Genomic DNA, 20,970 nt, shown 5'->3' with positions numbered 1-20,970 from the left:
TTATCCAAAAGCAGAAGTTGATTACCAGCTTCTAAAATTAAGGTGTCATTTATCTCACTAAGATGATCTGAAATCAAAGCATCCAGTAATAATACTGTGTGTTATACACAAGAAGATGTTTTGGTTCTCAGAATTTCAGTAGATTTGAAAACATAGCCTTAGTATATGGTGCTAAGCACTTTAATTACTAACTCTTTTTAGTAAAGCTTAGTAAAGTCTTGTCAACAAACCTTACTTGAATTTTCTTAAATAATGCAAGACAAGATGTCTCTGACCCCTTGCAGTAGGAACTGAAACAGTTCTTCACCCATCAGGATCGCCCGCACACACCCTGAAGAACAGGAAAAGCAGAACAAGCACTGTTTTCTCCTCAGTGAGATTCTGTGAGGTAGTATTTTGATAAAGCTAGCAGAACAGAGGAGACAGGCCACCTAGAAGGAGGAAGAGACTCAAGCATTAATCCAACAGGTCTTCATACATTAATTTTTTATCTTAAGACAGAGATTTCTTCTCTTTCCTAGATCCGATCCAGGATCCCTTTTTCCCCTCCCTTCCATAGTTGCTTCATACCTTTCTTTTAAAGCCAACCACCCCTTTCTCTAGCTCTCCAGCTCCTGATAGCTTAACCTCTCCCAGTTCTCCTAAGTACTCTACAAGAGCCGCCGAGAAGCTTGAGGAGAGAGACAAGTTGCATTAGCTGATATGAATAGTTTAAAGAAGATGCTTTCTCTATTGATCTCAGTGCTACTTTACATTACTTCTACATTTTCAGGAATTTAGGTTTGGCATTTTTTTGCTATTCTTCTAATACTGTACCTAGCATAACTACAAAGCAGAATAGCCATTCTAGAGCTACAAACTAATCACCTTTTACTTAGTCCTTTCCTCACGGCCAGATCTTCTTTTTACCGTTAACCAGCCGGCTGCCTGGTTCTGTGAATATGTATGGTTATCAGGCCTGAGTCTCAGCTAATTATAACGATCATGTTTATTGGTTTATACCAATTCATCCCATCATGAATGTGCAAGAATATTGAGAGTTCCGCTTTACTTGTGATGTTAATGGTTGCACACAGCCTGCATAAGCTTTAGTTAGCTGATAGCTGGCCTCTGTTTATTGAGCTTGGCTATGTTTTCAGGATGTAACACTGGGCTTTTTTATAATTTGATAACCACTCATGAGACCTGAATAACAGTGGCTTTTCACGTGCTTTCACATATTATGCTCCTAATCTGTTCAGCTAAATGTCAACCACACTTCGTTTCAAGATACATTTATTTCATTGCGTGCAGCACTGCTTTTGTTTTGCAATGTGCCAAACAACTTGTATCAAAACTCATCAGTGCCAGGTAATTCAAATACCGGCTGCTGCTGAGATTCAAAGATCTTTGTCTTTGTATTTGTATGAAAAGTAACAATAACTCCTAAATATAGCTACCTGCCTGAAAGCCTGAGGTGATCTTTAGTGGAGTAACTCTGAAAAAAAACCCAAAGAAAGATAATGAAAGTAAACTAACATGGGTAAAAAGCATAAAAGTGATTGTGTGTTTACAGACTTTGATTAGGAAAAAACGATTAGCAAAAAAAAAATCTCAAAAGATTTTCCTGACACCTAAAGGAACCTGAGGTGATCTTTAGTACAATAGCTCTGAAAAAAACAACAAAGAAAGATAATGAAAGTAAACTAACATGGGTAAAAAGTGTAAAAGTGCATAAAGTTATTGTGTGTTTACAGACTTTGATTAAGAAATAAAGATTAGCAAAAAAAAAAAGATCTTGAAAGATTTTCCTCACACCTAAAGGAGCACACCTCCCCCTTCCCATTAATGAGAAGCCGTAGTGGACTGGGGATTTTATTTCATGTTCTGGGGTTTTGGAACAAGGATGAAGCGATTCACCATAATGTTTTTTGTGATAAATGCTTAGGGTACTTGTTTCCAGCTCTGTTCTAACTCCAGGTTGAACACCCCAGCAGTCAGCATCACCTTGCTGTACCCCGATCTCCCTGAAGATTTGTGAGGTGTTGTGGAGCCAGGCAGAGTGGGATGGGTGACCACAAGCTGCAGAGTTGCAGCTTTTTTTCCGAGACCTCTCCTTTAATCCTTCTTCCCCTGCTTCCCTGCCCTAATGCAATAGCTGCGATGAATTTTATTTTGCTCTTCTTTTCTCTGTAGTACTTGACATGTACAGCAGAGCACATTCTCTGTACACTTTTTTTGTTAGAAGACATGTATTGTGGATCTAGCCTGCAACACTGCAGATAAACCTTACAACATTTGACAAGCTTTGGGCTTCGATAAGGACAGGGACCACACTTCCCCAAGGGAAAGGATGGTTTTCTTAAGTGGCTGGTTGAGTTTCTGTCACGTTTTCACAATGATGCCTATCATGCTTGGATTTCCTGCTGCTAATCTCTCTAAATATCAGGACTCTGCTACAAGGCACAGGAGCTTAAACAGAATCTAGGCCAACAACAGATCACTAGTCTCACTGCTCGTTTTGATTGCTTTATCACAGAATCACAGAATGATAGGGGTTGGAAAGGACCTCTGGAGATCACATAGTGCAACCCCCTGCCAGAGCAGGGTCACCTAGAGCAGGTTGCACAGGAATGCGTCCAGGCGGGTTTTGAATGTCTCCAGAGATGAAGACTCCACCACCTCTCTGGGCAGCCTGTTCCAGTGCTCTGCCACCCTCAAAGGAAAGAAGTTCCTCCTCATGTTCAGATGGAACATCCTGTGTTCAAGTTTGTGCCCATTACCTCTTGTCCTGTCACTGGGCACCACTGAGAAGAGCCTGGCCCCGTCCTCCTGACACCCACCCTTTAAGTATTTATAAGCATTCATTTCTCCATACTGAAAAGACCCAAGTCCCTCAGCCTTTCTTCATAGGAGAGACGTTCCAGTCCCCTAATCATCTTTGTAGCACAACTCGGGGGTGTTCGCATTTAAAGAGAAGAGCCCCTACAAGGGCCCGGTCTCAGCCCCCAGCGCTGCTTGTCCCCTCAGCCCTCGCACCACGGCCAGGCCGGGCAGCGACACCGGCGGGGAGCTACCGGGACCCCTACCCCCCGGCCTTTCCCGATGCCACCACAGCGCGTCCCTCACCTCTAATTGAGTTTAAAACCCCGCGCCGCCGAGGGGGTAGCAGATTAGGCCCCGCCCCTTGCGCGCCGGGCCCCGCCCCCTTGCGCGCCCGGCCCCGCCCCGCCAGTCCCCGGGGCCTGCGGCGGTGCCTGGGCCGCGCTGCGGACCCTCTCCCTCGGGCAGGAGCGGCGCGTCCGAGGTAAGGCATCGCCGCCGCCCCTCGCCCGGGAGCGGGGAGCGAGAGAGAAGGGGGACGAGAGGAGGGGAAGACGCCGAGAGGGACGCGGGGCGCGCTGCGGGCGGAGGAGCGGCCTGGCCGCGCCTCCGGGGGGAGCCGCCGCCACCGCCCCGGCGAGGAGGCCGCGGCTGAGGGGAGCGGTGCGAGGGCGGTCCGCGCGGGCCGGGGGAGAGCGGTCAGCGCGCGGCCCCGCCGCAGGCCGTTGTGGCCTTGCCCTTCCTTCCCTTCCGTTCATTCCCCTCCGGTGCCGCCGCTCTCCCCAGCGACGGGAAGCCGGGGATCCGCTCCCTCAGAGGCGACTTTCCCGCCTCGCCCCGGTACGGCGCCCGCCGTCCTGATGGGCAGGGGGGGAGAGAAACGGCGGGGACGGGGAGAGGAAGAGGAAGAAGGAGGTCACGTGGTGGGAGGTGGCCGGGCGGGGCGGGGGTCCCCTCTCCGCCCACCTCCTCCACCCGAAGGCTCGGGGGATGCTTGGCGGCGGGGCTGCCTGTCTTGCTTGGCCGGCATTTCCCCTTCTGCTGTCGGACCTGAGGGCTGGAGGGGGGTTTCTTCACCGCCCCCCCCCCCCCCCGCCCCCCCACCTTTCTGAGACCCTGGTTCGGCAAATACATCTTCCACCGCAGGTAGAGTGACCCGTTTGTGCCGCTGATAACGGTGTGAGCAAACAAGGGCCTGCGAACCTCTGGTTGCCGTCATGGGAAAACGTTATGCTGTGGTTTGATGTTAACGTCGGGCTGAATTTAGGCAGCTTTGGAGGGCCATTGCCCGATTTCAGCATCCGTATTAAAAGTGGGTCACTCATTCTTGAAATGTAGTGTTTTGCATATATTTTAAGGATTATGTCTGCAGAGCAAACTGGTTAAGCTTACAACAGTTTGATCTACACCAGCAGTTAAAGTTACTTATTGATGAAGTACTAACTTTGAGTCAGTTCCCAATTTCGTGGTAACTCAGGTGTAAGTACATACAGTGATTGACTTTAACATGGAAAATATTCACCACAAATAATACATTTGAAGAAAGAGGTTTGTTTGTTTTTCTTAAATATAATCAGTATGCTTAGAGGTATAAGACCATCACAGTATTTCTACACAGTGTTGCCAGTACATTTTGTTATGCGTGTTTGTCATCTCGGCTTTTATAATGTGATGTAGGGATTGTGTTGAGCATTAATCACTATGACAGGTGTCATTTCGTTCTGGAAATCCTAGTGTTTTGGGGGATTGTTAGTTAGTCCAACATTGCAAGAAGGCTTATTTCTATTTATAAGCCAATAGGGTTGTTATTATTTTTAGTAGATGTTTTTCATCAGCTTTGCAGTTTTAAGTAGGCCAGATGCAGAGTGATTGGGTTTTTGCTTGTTGATAGTGTTCAGGGCCAGACACTTTGGGTAGAATGCATCAGTGGTCGTCTTGTTAAGACACGTATCCTTAACTTTTTTTTTTATTTTTGTATTTTTCTGTCATTTGCATGTTAGACTTTTTCAGGATGAACGTGCTTCTTTATAGATTTGGTATGTTGAGAAAGAAATATTTGACCTTTTTAACAATGCTGAGATTTGTGCATTACTAAACTCTTAGTTCAGATGGATTATGCGTTCTTTTCGGTGCATTTGGGCTCAAATGTGGTTTTCTTGACGTGATGCATTCTAATTTTCATAAATTCTCAAGTGTTTAGCCGTGAGTTTTTCAAAATGAGTTTAGCACAGTTGTTCTAGGCCTTCATTCACATGAAAGAATGTATTAAGACTTTACCATTTTAAACTTCGTCAGGCTATACTAGTTAAACATATGTTTTAATATCTGCTTTTGTTGAAGTGTTTTACAGGGCCAAACCTAATTTCTAGTAAGCAGTATTAATGGATTTCATTCAGTGAATTGAGTCAGCAAGTACAAAATCAGTGCTTTTTCAGAAGAGATTGATGATGTCGTAATGGTACATCACACTTGTGACAGTAAAAACTGTGATTTCGCATGGTTAGCCACCAGCATCCATCAGTTTAGCTGAGTCACTTTATAGGATCACAGATGTGTTGCTTGTTAAATGTTCTCTAATTTAACTGTATCTGCTAAAAATCTGTTCTTAATTTGAAATCCTTAGTGATCATTTCAATAGACAACTTGTATATTGCCTTTCTGCCTCGCTGTGTTAAATTCGGCTAGGAGTAAGATTAAAAATGAAGCATTGACAAAAAAATAATCTTAGTAAAGAACCAAATGGATATCTTGTAATGACGTGACACTCCTTGTGTTAAGATCAGCTACTTAGCCATCAGTTGAAGCCCTGAAACAGCATCACTTCAGACATCAGGAGTTAATTTCTATCTAGCACTGACAGAAAAACCAGATAAATTATGTGGAGATGTGTTAGAATAAGCATTTTATGCTGAAGGTTCAGATGTAGATCTTTGCTAGAATTTGCTGCTGCTTGGACTGGGTAATTGTTTCCTTACAATGTCCTTTAAGGCTTGTAAGAAGAAAAATGGAGGTAATATGTAAACCCTGATACTTCGTTTTGTTTCGAAGCATCTTCAAGAGCTATAAAACAGGAGTTAAGAGTGAAAAATCTTACAGAAGCTTATCTTGTATTCTGAAATGGATGTCAGTTTCTTAAAATCCTGTATTTCTTAAGAGCTGTGAAGAATTTCTAGGGCTTGAGTTTGCCTGGAGAAAACTTTCACACCATTGTGCTGAATGCTTTTTGAGGGGGTGATGGAATCCTGAGTGCTTCCCACTAATAAATAAAATGACTGACATATTTCAGGAAGAATCCTGCAATTCTGTGCTAGCAAAAGAAGAGCTTTTCTTGTCCAAGTAGTATCTGGCTTGCAGCCCTGGGGCATATGTTTGTTGTCGAATTGGAGGAAACAAACAAACAAAAAATGTGTATGAGTATCCTGTGTAATAAACCAGTATTGTGCTTGATATGTGAGGCAATCAGTAAGATGTTTGGTCTCTTTAATGCATTGTATTTTGTATTTAGAGAAATGCTAACATGAAAAAATAAATATGCTTTTGATAACTAAAAGGTTTATTTGGCCTACAGTTGTTTTAACTCTGGGAAATTGAATGGATTATAAATCCTTGTTGCTTAGTACTTACAGCTTAGTGCAGTAAAATTTGCAGTGAAACCTTTAGTTCTGTGAGCTGATTTGGGGTGGGCTACAAAGTCCGCTTTTGAGAGCAGGTAATGGATGTGAAGAAGAATTAAGACCAGATTTGGTGGAGGTTTTTTAATTGTCTTTTCTCTATCTTTGTACCACTTCCCCTTTATGCCCACTTCTCCCTCCCTGCTTTTGCGAGAAATCAGTGGCTTCTTTTTTTTTTTTTCCTTAATCTTTTCTTATTGCATGCAGCTGTTGCATGTTACTGGTGTGTGTACGTATACATAAAACATACAAAAGTACTGCATATATGTTAATATAAGTGCGGGGAGCTGGTTATGTTTAACCTTAAAATCCTGATGTAGTTTCAGGTCTTTGCCAAAACTAGTCTAGAACATCTAAACCAAAAAAGGTGATTTTTTTTTAAGAAAACAATAAGTTAGTTTTGCTAGTTAATTAAATAAGTGAATACTATCAATTGGAATGTATTGGTCTCAAATGGGATGATGTGTCGTCTGTTCTGTAACTGAGATATTTCTTCTTTGTATGTTCTAAGGACTTAACAGTGATAAAATGCACACACTTCAGTTTTATAATTTGCGGTCGTTAAATATCTTGAGTGCAGCTGAAATCTGAGGCACATTTTTGTAATGTGTTATGATGCATCCTTTTTGTATGTTCGTTTTTTGTATTTTTCTTAGAATATAGTTGCATATTTAAGATCACGCTCTTGATCAAACCAAATCTGAACTCCACACATTGTGAGTTCTGGCAAGCGTGTTTTCAAGCGTGTCATGAATTCGCCATGGAGTATATTTTCAAAGTCACTTCGATTTAACTCTGAAGAGCTGTTCTTTCATGTGATGGTTCCCATGTCCGGTTTGAGCATACTCTTATGCAGACACAAAGTCTTGCTTGTTTTAGAAGTAAAAAGTCTGGAATATGCTGTTAAGAAGGAACCCAGAGGGAAAAGTGGCAATGGAGGTAAAATTAAGGCAATGCTGATGCTAAATTTAAAAGCTGTTGGCCATTTTCTCAGTTCTTGTAGAACAAAAAGTGAAGTGATCGTGAAAGGACAGCAGCGTTCTGCAGGACGCTGCTCAGTAGCAGGGCTTCTTCAGCTGCAGGGAAAAATTAGTCCAAGGTTGGAGCACTTTGATTTGACTTTCTGAATCTGCGAGTCTCTCTCTTGGGATGGGGGAAGGTGACATTGCTGTTCCCTCAAATATCCTACTGACCCAAAATATTGACTTGCTTTTTTTTCTTTCTCCTTTTAGCTTGCAGACTATGTCCTGCACTCTTCAGCAGCTTCTTTCAATGTTCTGAGAAAAATATTGTTCAGTACGAATGTGGGATATGTGCAACTGCCCTGTTACTTTTGTTAGGTCACCATTAGAGCATAGGAAATTGGGGAAACTTCTTTCTCAAGGAAAATAGTAATATAAAAAAGTAGATGGGGTTTTGTTTTTTTTACAGGGAGAAGTTATCTAAATATTTTTCAAATACAGTTCCTTCTCAAGTAGCATGAGTTTAGAATTAAGTTTTGTAATCATTTTGTAGAAAATAAAACTTGAACCCCATGGGAAAGAAATAATAGGAAGTAGAGAAAACAAAATAACAGTAATTTGCTAGCAAAAGCACAAATACTTATGTTTCCACTCAGTTTCTGAACAAGGCAAGTTAATAGCTGCTCTTGCTTTGTTTTTGTCCGACATCTAGCCATGTGCTTGGTGGCATATCTTTCAAAGTCTTGGTGATAACTTATTTCAGGGCTCATTGGTATGAAACAAGATGTGCATCATAAATATAAGAGTAATTTGTATGCCATACAAGCTGTACTCAAGTATATTTCGTGTATTCATCTTGCGTGTTGGATGAGAAAATGTTCTTTTGGCCTGAGGGATAGGTAAGAGCTACTTCAGGGTCAAGCAGAGCTACTCTAGTTCTGAACACTCAGGTGAAGCCAAACTCCTTGTAAGGAGTTCTCTGCTGTATGCTGGTAAGTCTTGCCCTGCCCCTCTGATGGGAAGTCTTGCCAGTCTTTAAATATGTTGCATATTTGTAACTGGTAGTTCCTGCTGTGTTGCTTAATTGAAAATCTAGAGTATTGCCAAAAAGTTACACACAGTATCTTGTGCTTATGTTAGGGGAATTCTGTGGGCGTGCATTAGTTTGAATTTTTCAGTCTTATTTTGATTAAAGTCTCTAGTGCCTGTTGAGTGCAACACTATCTAAGCGGGTTTTTTCCAGTAAATAACTAGCTAGGAACTTAGTCAAGAGAATAGACTGTAAGATAAGGTTTACTTTAACTGAGTAACTAGATGAAATCTGTGTTGGAGTGAACATTGGAGTAGGCATTGTGGAGCTGATATACCATATCGTACAGACAGAGTAGGAAGGTGTGCTTTCCTGGTTTGCAGGAATTTCATGAGAGTAAAGCTGAAGAGGAGAGAAAGGGAGCCACAGCAGACAGATGAAATGTAAAGGAAATACAATCCTGTGCAAGTCAGGAACAGCAAAGGGCAGACTTTTTGGTTGAGGGAAAACTTTATTTGGACTGGACAGTTGTTGGAATCGGTATCTTTGGTACTATTTTTTTAGAATTAGGTTTCTTCAAGTGGTCTTTGGTACCTTCATGCTGGTTGATGCTCATTAGTCTCACGATTCAGAGCCCGGGCCTCTTGGTGCAGTGTACAGCCACGAGTTTTAAGTTGTGCCTGCTCCTCAGGCACAACCCACTTCAATATTGATTTGAAGCAATTGCTTTTAATTCTGTAAACGATGGTTCTGTGTTCGGGCCTTTTCATGGTATAATGTGACCTGAATGTTAATTAGAATGTCATGTGTCAATGAAAATGACATATCTTTCCTGTTTTAGTCTCCTTCCAAATGTTAACTGCTGTTCTTTTAGCTTGTATTTGGTTATTTTGTAGTCCTCTGTTACTCAGTAGATTTTAATTTTGAATAGCCATGTCTAGTACCAAGGTGTATCTGTTTATATAGTTTAAAAATTTCTGCCTCTTGATTTTAAAACTAGAGATTATAAAAACAAAGTATTTTTGTGGACTTTATGCTTTAAGCAGAATAAGAACATCTGTAGAGAAGGGATACAGAGTAGTCATAAAATTCCCCAAAATTCCCAAATTAAAAGCTGTGGCTACACAAATTACTGAGTTTTCATTCTTACCTTTTTCTGTAACCGTGTACCTGCTTCATGTCAGCCAGATTTTATATGAATTTGTCTTTTCATTCTGCTTACGCTATTCATGTCAATGTGCAGGAGGTACTATACTGTTGTTGACCAGTCTCTAGACTAACATCTTGTGGTATTGAAATTCAAGGGCTTTATCATATTGGTTCTCTTTAAGCTAAAACCCACATTTGCAAGTTGGAAGTGCATCTGGAAATATTTCTATTTTCCAAATTCTGTACTTTCAAGATCAGGCTATAATATCAAGCTTTGAAATTAAGATGGTGTATTTCCCCAAATGTATGCCCTGTTCTGTTTTGGTTTTTGTTTTGTTTTGTTTTTTAATATTCCCTCACGTTTACTAAGGAACACTTGTTTTCAACAGAACATTACTTCAGACTAACTGAGAATATTAGTGTTTTTAAAGAATACGTGCCTTTTTACAAGCATTAAAACCTTAAAATGCTTCTGAGGCAATGAAGTGTTACAACTAGAGACAGAATGAGTGCAACTCAGAAAGGATTTAAATGCCCTTCAGGAAAGGGAGCAATAACTACCAGGAGGTCACTAGTAATGTGTTCACTACAAGTGGATTTCACAAAAGTTAGTTCTTTCAGTTACGTAAACAGAAGAGGGAGAGAGTGTGTCAGCACAATGTTTTTGGTTCATTTATAATAGAAAACAGTATAAAAAATGTGTCTAGGTAAGCTTTGGAGGCAGTCTCCAGCTCTTTGGGAATTGTTGGGTTTTTTTCCTCCCTAATTTACAGGCAGCATTAACTCATCTTCAGAGAGGTTGGGTTTATCTGTGTTGGCTCTTAATCTGGGTTTATGCTGGGACTGTCAGAAAACACATTGAGAGAATTCTGCTAATACTCCTGCAAGTTAATACAGGTTTATACCAGATGTTCTCAATTTATTAGACTTTGTATATGCGGTGTACCAAAACAGTCTTTACAGTTAATTGTATATTCTGTCCGAGCTGTTGGCTAGAGCAATTTGTATCTATGCCTAGATAAAGAATGAAGTTGGAGTTTGTGATGGTGGGAGAGCAAACTGGTATGACACTTAGTTCCCAGACCCTGAGATCTTTTATTGCTTGCAGAGAATGTGTTTAGTGAACTCGAGTCCAGCATAGTTTTCTGTGCTGAGTAGGTAAATCCTGGAGTATCCGTGGCAAGCCCTTTGCTGTGTGGTGGTTACCGTCCATGCTGAGTCTGGGGTTGGATACTGCCCAGGGTCCTCCTCACTTAAGTTGCCAACTAGAACTCACTGACCTGAAGACCATTTTCTTGTTGGTATTAGGTTGCCTGTAATGCTTACACATTGTTGTTTTACGTTACATAAATGTATGTACCTGAAATTGTCTTTAAGTATAACTTAAATATTTGAATGTTAGGATTATAACGCCAGTTACCATACTAAGCTCTGGTTTTGTAAGGAATTCGGTTCTTACTGTGCTATGTAGTGTGTTCCTACAGACTAACAGGTAGTGCAAGCAGTAATATGAGTCCTTTTATCAGAAAATAACTCCTTTGGTAGGGAGAGAGAGAGGTAAAGAACTGGTGTGTTTTACATATCTCTATATGAGGCAACTTTTTGGTAAGGAAGTGCTTTATTTTTTTGCTTTGTTATGGATGAATGTTGCTACTGTTTCAGTGTCAGCTTTCACATCAGGAAATTTAATTAATACTACAAACCTTGTAGTTTTCACAATACTTTAACATTTTGGCTCTGTTATCCTATTTTACTTGTTGAAAAGAAAAAAAAAATATTTTCAGACTATTATTTTTAACCTTCAAAGAAAAGCTATTTATGGTGGGAATTCTTGGGCAGTATTTAGTGTTGTCAGACATACGTAAAATGTGTTCTACATTTTAAATAGGTTTCAGTAGCAATCGTGACACAATATTACTTTGTATGCATAGTTACTTTATGCAAATATGGTTTCTCTGGTATTTTAAACTAAACCAGTGTTGCCTTTTCCTAAAATTGCCTCCATATGACACTTTCACTTTCCATTTTGCTGAGCCGTTTATAGCCCTTTGAATAAGCCTTTTTTTTCTTTTTTTTTTTTTTTAAATCACTTCGTTAACTCTTCTCAGTTAAATTCTGCTGTGTGTTTTTTCCTTGGAAAGGAAATACTAACACAAGTTGTGCTGGTGCTCATTTGTGGTACATTAACATAGGAAACATAAGAGTAATTTAAAACAAGGACAATAGAATGGAAGAATAGGGATAGTATAATGATAGAAAAGATAAGTAGAATTCTGATCCTGCATCTCTAAAATATATGTAAAACTGTCACATGCAATGTGTGCCATCTGCTTCTGTCAGTATGAGTGAAAATAATTAAGTTAATTGTAAATGTATCCTGAAAATCATGGGCTAGGTCTTTTCATGTATTACTGCAGCCTTCATTAGACTTTTAAGGACCTGCAAGGAGTGCAGTCCTAAACTTGCTAATTCTAATAAACTATTTTACTTTTCATTTATTGTACTAGTCAATACTATTCATAAAAGTAAAACCTTTAGTTCTCTAGAGTAAGTTTTGTAATTTAATTCTCTGTTTGGAAAGCTGAGTTATGGCCATAACAATTAAGTGTTTAAAAAACCAAAAAACCACAGATTTATTTCAAATTAAATAGATACAAACTTTGCTTCTTTCCAGAAAAAAGAACTCTGTGTGATTTTTAATAGGTCTGTATAGAAAAATTAGTTAGCTGGAAATGTTAGTGGTAGGAGGTGAGTAAAAGTGAATGTATGCAGTTTTGAAGGAAAATAAAAAAAGATTAAATCTTCCTTCTCTTGAAATCAGGAGGCGTGAGCACAAAGTATATCACAAATATACTAATACGGATTCTTATATCAGAATTTTTTATTTCCCTTTTAAATGTTTTGACGTTTCAGTAAGCTTATAAATTCTGTCATTTCACCTGCCTAGTGGATGAAGGGAAGGTGATGGATGTAGTTTTTCTGGATTTTAGTAAGGCTTTTGATACCTCACAGCATCCTTCTGGACAAGTTGTCCGATGGTGAGATGAGCAGGCACACGGTGCACTGGGTGAAGAACTGGCTGGACGGCAGAGTTGAAAGGGTTGCAGTGAATGGGGCTACATGTGGCTGGCGACCACTCATCTGTGGGTGTTCCTTGGGGCTCAGTTCTAGGGCCAGTTCTGTTCAATATTTTTATCAATTATCTGGATGCAGGAGTTAAATGCAGCACTAGTAAGTTTGCTGATGATGCTGAACTGGGAGATGCTGTTGACTCTCTCGAGGGACAAGAGGTCTTGCAGAGGGATCTTGATAGATTGGAGCATGGGGGAATGATTAATGGAATGAAATTGAACAAGAACAAATGCTGGATTCTGCACCTGGGATGGAATAACGCTGGGCACAAGTCTGAACTGGGAGAGCAGTGGCTGGAGAGCAGCCCTGCAGAAGGGGGTCTGGGGGTGCTGGTTGACAGGAGGCTCAACAGGAGTCAGCAGTGTGCCCTGGCAGCCAAGAGAGCAAACCCCATCCTGGGGCACATCAAACACAGCGTAACCATCTGGTCAGAAGTGGTTTTTGCTGCTGTATTTAGCAGTGGTGGGGCCTCACCTTGAGTATTGTGTGCAGTTCTGGGTCCCTCCCATGATTTAAAAAGGATGTGAATATCCTCGAATGTGTCCAGAGGAAGGCATCAAAGCTGGGAAGGGGCTGGAAGGCATGTCCTCTGAGGAGCGGCTGAGAACACGGTGTTTCTGTAGTTTGGAGAGAAGGAGCCTGAGGGGCGACCTCACTGCTCTCTGCAGCTTCCTGAGGTGGGGAAGTGGAGAGGGCGGTGCTGGTCCCTTCTCCCTGGTACCCGGTGCCAGGACACGTGGGAATGGCTCAAAGCTGCATCCGTCAGGGGAGGTTCAGACTTGGCATGAGGAAACATTTCTTTACCAAGTGGGTGGTCAAACCCTGGAACAGGCTTCCTGGAGAGGTTGTCGATGCCTCAAGCCTCTCAGTGTTTAAGACACATTTGGACAATGCCCTTAATACCATGCTTTAACTTTCGGTCAGGCCTGAATTGATGAGGCAGTTGAATTAGATGTTCAGGTGCTTTCTGGGTGCCCTGAACCTGCTGCAGGCATCTGGGCAGGGAGAGAAGGTAGTCTAAGACCCCGATTTTAAAAACAGCGTCTGGAGTGCAGCACTTTAGTGTACATCAGGGCACTCAGCCAGCTTCATCACTAGACAAGATTTACTCAGGAGCTTAATATCGATTCCCCAAAATAAAACAAAGTTACAGAGATGGCCAAACAAAATTGTTTGGATCATTATGATTTTACTTCCCAGGAAGGACTCTCCTTAGCATTTCCGGTACTTCCTCCCTGATGACTTCCACTTCGTTCCTGAACATCTGCATATCTGGAGTTGCCAATCTTTCCGTTAAACCTAGTTTAACGTATCGTTCCACACAATGTGCTCTGCTCCCTCCCTGGCCCAAGGATTGAACACTTCTTTCCTCTCTCATCCTCTTGATACCCATCCTTCTCTGAAACTGGGCTCTGGGGAAGCTCCCTAAGGGAAAACAGCACTTTATCCCCCCTCACAAAGATTAGGAACTTCAGGTGTGCCCATTTCACTTGCTTTATATCACACAAGGTGATTTGGGGACAGGATTTCCCTGAAGGTATGGTCCTTACCTTGTACTTGGTTAGTTTTTGAGGAATGCACAAGTGTGTCCATCCTCTCTCCTGCATGCTGGGATGCTCATGTAGAATTGAAGATCCTAAATTCTTCTATTTGACTTTCCTTTGCCTTTTCCCTTGTCTTTCCACCCAAGCTGTAGACCTGAACACCAAATCATATGATCCAAAGGTCAGGACCACATGGATGCATACAGAGAGACCACGAGTGTACAGTGCAAAATCATCCATTCCCAACCTTCATCCATTTCCCACGAGTCTCATTAGAGCAGCACTGACAGCAGTCACCAAGCTACACCCAGACTCACCACACAGCAAATAGCAATAGACCTGGGCAGCCATAATCCCATCCAGGCCAGTCTCCAGGCTAAACAGATCCAGGTCTCAGCCTTTCCTCATAAGAGAGGTGCTCCATTCCCTTGATCATCTTTGTAGCCCTCTGCTGGACTCTCTACAGTAGTTCCCTGTTCTTCTTGAATTGGGGGGCCCAGAACTAGACACAGTACTCAAGATGTGGCCTCACCAGGGCAGAGTAGAGGGGGAGGATGACTCCCTTTGACCTCCTGGCCATGCTCTTTTTAATGCAACTGAGGAGACCGTTGGCTTTCTTGGCCCCAAGGGCACATTGCTGCCTCATGGTCAAGTTGTTGACCACCAGGACTCCCAGGTATCTCTCTACAGAGCTCCTAACCCGTACCGGTGTATGGAGTTATTCCTCCCTAGGTGCAGGACCTTACACTTGCCCTTGTTGAATTTCATTAGGTTCCTCACTGCCCAGCTCTCCAGCCTGTCCAGGTCTCACTGAATAGCAGCACAGCCTTCTGGTGTATCAGACACTCCTCCCAGTTTTGTATCATCAGCAAACTTGCTGAGAGTGCACTCTGTCCCCTCATCCAGGTCATTGATGAATATATTGAACAAGACCAGAGCCGGTACTGACCCCTGGGAAACACTGCTAGTTACAGGCCTTCAACTGGACTCTGTGCCACTGATCACAACCCTCTGAGCTCTGCCATTCAGCTAGTTCTCAATCCACCTCACTGTCCACTCATCTAACCCATGTTTCCTAAGTTTACCTATGAGCGTGTTGTGTGAGACGGTGTCAAAAGCCTTGCTGAAGTCAACATAGACAACGTCCACTGCTCTCCGCTCATACACCCAGCCAGTTGTTCCATCCTAGAAGGCTATCAGATTCGTCAAGTATGATTTCCCTTTGGGAAACACATGCTGACCACTCACGATGACCTTTTTTTCTTCTACATGCTTAGAGATGGCATCCAGGATGAGCTGTTCCATCACCTTTCCAAGGATGGAGGTGAGGCTGACCTGCCTGTAGTTTCCTGGGTCCTCCTTCCCTTTTTGAAGACTAGTGTGACATTAGCTTTCCTCCAGTCCTCAGGCACCTCTCCTTTTCTCCATGACCTTTCAAAGATGATGGAGAGCAGCTTCCCAATATCATCTGCCAGCTTCCTCAGCACTCGCGGATGCGTCCCATCAGGGCCCATGGATTTATGGGTGTCAAGTTTGTTTAAATGATCTCTAACCCAATCCTTCTCAATCAAGGAGGAGTCTTCCTTACTCCAGGCACTCTCTCATGCCTCCAGGGTCTGGGGTTCCTGAGCGATGGCCTTAGGAATAAAGATTGAAGCAAAAGTGACATTCAGTAGCTCCGCCTTCTCTGCATCCTCCATCACCAGGGCACCTACCTCATTCAGCAGCAGGCCCATTTTTTCCCTAGGCTTCCTGTTACTGCTGATGTACTTGAAGAAGCCCTTCTTACTGTCCTTGACATCCCTTGCCAGGTTTAATTCCAAGCGGGCCTTAGCCTTCCTCGTTGCATCCGTGCATACTCTGACAGTGCTCCTGTACTTTCCCAAGTGGCCAGTCCCTTTTTCCACATTCTGTAAACTTCCTTCTTCCACTTGAGTTTTTCCAGAAGCTCCCTGCTCATCCATGCAGGTTTTCTGCCTCCTTTGCCTGATTTCTTGCTCCTAGGGATGCACCGATCTTGAGCTTGGAGGAAGTGGTGCTTAAATATTAACGAGCTTTCTTGCACCCTCTTTCCTTCCCTTCCCCCTTAGCCTGTGGGGTTCCTCAGTGTAGGTGTTTGAAGAGCCCGAAGTTGGCTGTCCTGAAGTTCAGGGTTGTATTTCTACTTTTTGTCCAGCTCCTTCCCACACAGGATCCTGAACTCCACCGTTTCATGGTCACTGCAGCTAAAGCTACCCCCGACCTTCACATCCCCAAACAGGCCTTCTTTCTTTGTCAGCACAAGATCTAGCAGAGCACCTCTCCTCATTGGTTCCTCCATCACCTGTATCAAGAACTTATCATCAGTGCACTGCAGAGAAGATGATGACAACAACAATGAACAAAAAGATGATGATGACGAAGACAACGATGACAATGACGCTGATGACAAAGACGACAATGCCGCCGCCACCGAAGAAAAAGAAGACAAAGAAGAAGATGCAGAAGATCCTGCTGCCGAAGAAGCAGCTGACAAAGAAGATGCAGAAGAAGTAGTGGTGGTGTGTGGTACCATGGGGTATTTTCCAAAGTAGGACACATACCAATGACAAGCATACTTTTTGCCTTCCAAATCTTGCCGGGCAGCTATGCTTCTTGACCAGTGATGCATGAAAAGCGCTTTTGTGCCTGCCCTGCGTTTTTATTGCTCACAGGGTGAGCTGAGAAGTGGCAGCTCCTGATGGTGCAGCAAGCCCAGAGGCCTTCCAAGCACAGGCTGTTTTGCAGAAGCAAGAACCCCTGGGGAAATGGAGCCAAGGGAAGAGCAGAGCTTGCTCCTGCTCCAAATTTGCAATGGGCAAGAGAGCCCGAGAGAGCCAGGGCAGGAGTGGTGCCTTGGAGGTGCAAGAGCAGCAGGCAAGAATGAAGCTGAAAGGGCCCTGAGGAGCCCTGACAAGGGGCTGTGCTCAATGCTACAGAGGACAAGAAGCAACTTCCATGGGTAACCCTTGGGGCCCACCCTGTGAGTCTAGAAAGCTTCCTCCCTCCAGATGCCAGGCACGAGGGCCACCTTTGTGGAGCATTAGCAGCAGGCACCTAGCCAAAATGGCCCAAAGCAGCCCTGGCTAGGGGCCGTGCTTAATGCTGCAGAGGAAGGCAAAAAAACCCCCAGGGACCCTTGCTAGCCCACCGTAGGGGGAAAAAAGCCTTCCTCTCCCCAGCTGCAGGGCAGAAGAGGCCATCTTCGTGGTGCATGACCAGCAGGCAGTAAGCTAGCCAGAAGGGACTGGGGGAGCCCTGACAAGTGGTCATGCTCAATGCTGCAGAGGAAGGCAAAAAACCCCCGGGGAGCAGTGCCAATGTGCCCCGGGGGAAAATTCCTTCCTGACCCCAACGCTGGCGATCGGCTGTTCCCTGAGCATGGGAGCAAGACCTGCCTCCTCGTCCCACAGGCTGGTCACGCCTCCCAGGAGATGCCCAAGCCCTATTCTTCCGCAGCCTGGTTTCCGAGAATGGCCACACGCCCCCAGCTTGCATCGGCCTTGGGGATAAGAATTTTTCCTGTGCCTGGCAGGGCACCGGTGGGTGCTCCAAAGCACTGGGACCCCTTGCAACTTCTCTCCATTCCACTTCTTAAGGCTACTACCCCTGACTCCACAGGGAGTGAAGATGGTGAGCTCTGCAGTGCTCCTCAAGAAGGCATTCCCTTGGTCTTACCACTACTGTCCAGCTGAAAAGGCCTGATAGCCTCAGACACCTGCAGGGCTTGGTGTTTCTTCTCATCTCCTGAGGGGCTTCCCAAAGGCTGAAGCAGGATTTCCATCCATCAGATGGGCTTTGAAGGTGGCCCCACCAGGAGTTGGCCTTGCAGCAGAGAACCTCCAGCAGCCTCATCCAGCCTGTGATCTTCCTCCCTCTCCAAGTAATTCCACTGTCTCCTCAAGGGCTTCCTCTCAGATGTCTCCAGGATACCCCCAGGCCAGCTCTGGCAGTGGGACACAGGAGGACTCCCCTTTATCCTGCCCCGGGACATTGTGACTGCTGCGTTGCCGGGCAGTGTCACTGTGACATGGGGGAGACAAGGCCCTCCATGCACAGCCCCACCCACCACCGCTCCACCCAGCATCCTTCAGAGGAAGGCCTTTGGGGCTGCCGGCCCCAAAGCTGTCCCTGAGCCCAGGAGGCCCAGGGGGCTGTCCCTGCCCTTGGAGGGCACGCACTGGGCACAGCTGCTGGGCATCCCTGATGCCTCCTTTGCCATTTGGCTCCCAAGGACGAGCCTTATGCTGTTTTCTTCTCTCAGGCCATGGCAGAAACCAACGCTGCAGCCCAGAGACTACCCCTGTTAGCCGTGCCCTCTCTGCAGCAGAGCTAACCTCCACGAGGCCACGCAGCAAGGAGGACCAGGGACACAAAACCTTTTCCAGGGGCATAACGGTGGATGGTTTCAGCAGCTGCAGCCTGGAGAAAAGCCAAAGTGTAACCAGAGCCATAAGCTGGGATGGATGGTGCCAACAGACCACCGTGGAAATAAGACAGGCTTTGAAAAACAAGGGAGCAGATGTTACAGTGGTGTGGTGGAAAGGGTGGTCATTTTCAGACCAAGAACATTTGAATCCATGCCCAAAGCACAGCCAGACAAGTGATGACTCTTCCAAACTGGCAAAATAGCCCGTTGCTGCTATTGCCATCACATCCCCTTTTCCCACTGAAACCAAGCTGCGCATTTGGCTGTGTTTGTAGAGGATACAAAATGCACTTCAGCCACGGGGTGAAAATTCCACAGCTCATTTGTGACTTTCACCTTTCTGAGAGTTATTTGCCTGCCTCCCTTTGTGGGAAGATCTTCAGATCTTGGCACATCTCATTTTCCTTTAGGATTTAGTATTTTGAGTACTGAAAGAGTAAGGACGGTACTGTTCTTGTCATTTTGTAGTTTTGTGACAAAACTCACATGTACATTCAGGCTACGTTTAAAAAAAAAAAAAAGTGTGTTTGTGGTGGGTCTTTTATGCCCCATACATTTGCTAGATTGTGGTGATGCTAAAGGTGGAAGAAAGGGGTTTTGGTTCCCTCTGCAAGAACTTTACATAGATGTAGAAACCATGCGTGATTTCCTCACCATTCCTCAGCAATGCACTGAGTGACATGTGCTACAACACTGTTGTTTATGGTGAGGTTGTCTGCTTGGAAAGAAGTCCTGAATTGTTTTGTTTTCTTCACCATATTTTTCCTTGCATTTCAATAGCTCTTTTCCTCCCTTGGCCTTCATCCTTGATATCTTTCTTGAAGGTGATGTCAGCCCCCTCAGCCTTTGTTTTGTTCCTTTTGGTCGTCGCCTTCTTCTGTAGGTCCTCCATGCCCCTAATCAACTCCTTCATCGCAGGCAGAATTTATCTTTCTTGAACCTGGTTAATGAGAAATGTCCAGAGTGGTCCAGGTGAGTTCTCACTAGGGCTTTGCACAATAGAATCATAGAATTGTTAGGGTTGGAAGGGACCTTCAAGATCATCTCGTTCCACCCCCCCTGCCATGGGCAGGGACATCTCCCACCAGATCAGGTTGCTCAGAGCCCCATCCAGCCTGACCTTAAAAACTTCCAGGGATGGGGCTTCCACCAGCTCTCTGGGCAACGTGTTCCAGTGTCTCACCACCCTTATGGTGAAGATCTCCTTCCTAACATCCGGTCTGAATCGTCCCATCTCTAGTTTTAATCCATTCCCCCTAGTCCTACCATTACCCGACATCCTAAAAAGTCCCTCACCAGGTTTCTTGTAGGCCCCCTTAAGATACTGGTAGGCCACTATAAGGTCTCCTCGGAGCCTTCTTTTCTCCAGACTGAACAACCACAACTCTCTCAGTCTGTCCTCATAAGAGAGGTGCTCCAACCCTCTGATCATCCTCGTGGCCCTTCTCTGGACACGTTCCAGCATGTCCAACTTGCCTTTCCTATGGAAATACCTTGCTTGACACACAAGAAGGCATTTGCCTCTATCACATCTGTGGCTCACAGTCGCCCTGTGACCTACTCATGCCCCCAGGAACATTTGCCTACTCCAGTGTTTCCAAACCGCATCACAAACTCGTGGCGCTCTACCTGACGTTGTGTTACCTGTTTCTACCCTGCAGTTCTTCATGCAGAGTTTATTGATGCAGGGCATGCCTCTTCTGACAGAGCTTCAGCTGGTAGGGAGTATGGAAGCTGTAGAACTATACCATGAGATAGAGCTTTGTTTGGTTCATGGATGCCATGAAATCCAGAATATGATGCCCTGCGAATGTATCTTCTGGAGAAGGCAGGAGGCCTACATTATCTTGAGCAATAGTTTTCTGCAATCTAAATTCAAACTTCACTATTTCAGATGTTTGATGCCATCAAAGCGTGAAGGGTGGAGGCGGGGAGATGTGTTAAGGGGGCTTTCACCCTTCAGTAGCCAGCTGGAGTCCAGTTCCACGCAGCCGCAACCAGCAGATCCAGCCTTCCAGTGGGCGATGGACGGGCCGTGTGGGTGGGCTCTGAACATGAAGCTGGTGGTGTTAGTCTGGTCCCTTTCAAAATGGATGTCTGCCTCCTCGGGAAGAAAATATCCACAGCTGGCATTAGTTGAGCTTCCATTTTGGCAGTTGTGTTGGAGAAACTGCCAAATCAGCCCAGACCCTGGGAATGCTACGGGCGATGAAGCACTGGTGTGTGATGCAGT

General features: G+C 44.4%; 1 protein-coding gene across 11 annotated transcripts in view; it reads left to right on the top strand.

Moving 5' to 3' along the window:
• Window positions 1-3,170: 3,170 nt before the first annotated feature.
• Window positions 3,171-20,970, top strand: part of STARD3NL (STARD3 N-terminal like) — a 37,769-nt gene continuing 19,969 nt past the window's right edge. For 9 of the 11 annotated variants that reach the window (XM_074575419.1, XM_074575418.1, XM_074575416.1 and 6 more), the window contains exon 1: window positions 3,189-3,286. The gene's annotated coding sequence lies outside the window, so the exon portion shown is untranslated. Of the gene's footprint in view, window positions 3,287-3,775; window positions 3,949-20,970 lie in introns of those variants that run through there. The other 2 variants (XM_074575408.1, XM_074575411.1) reach the window with 2 other exon arrangements.

Source organism: Larus michahellis, chromosome 2 (genome assembly GCF_964199755.1).
Source record: "Larus michahellis chromosome 2, bLarMic1.1, whole genome shotgun sequence".
NCBI classification, from domain to species: Eukaryota; Metazoa; Chordata; class Aves; order Charadriiformes; family Laridae; genus Larus; species Larus michahellis.
This window is presented reverse-complemented; position numbering and strand designations above follow the sequence as displayed.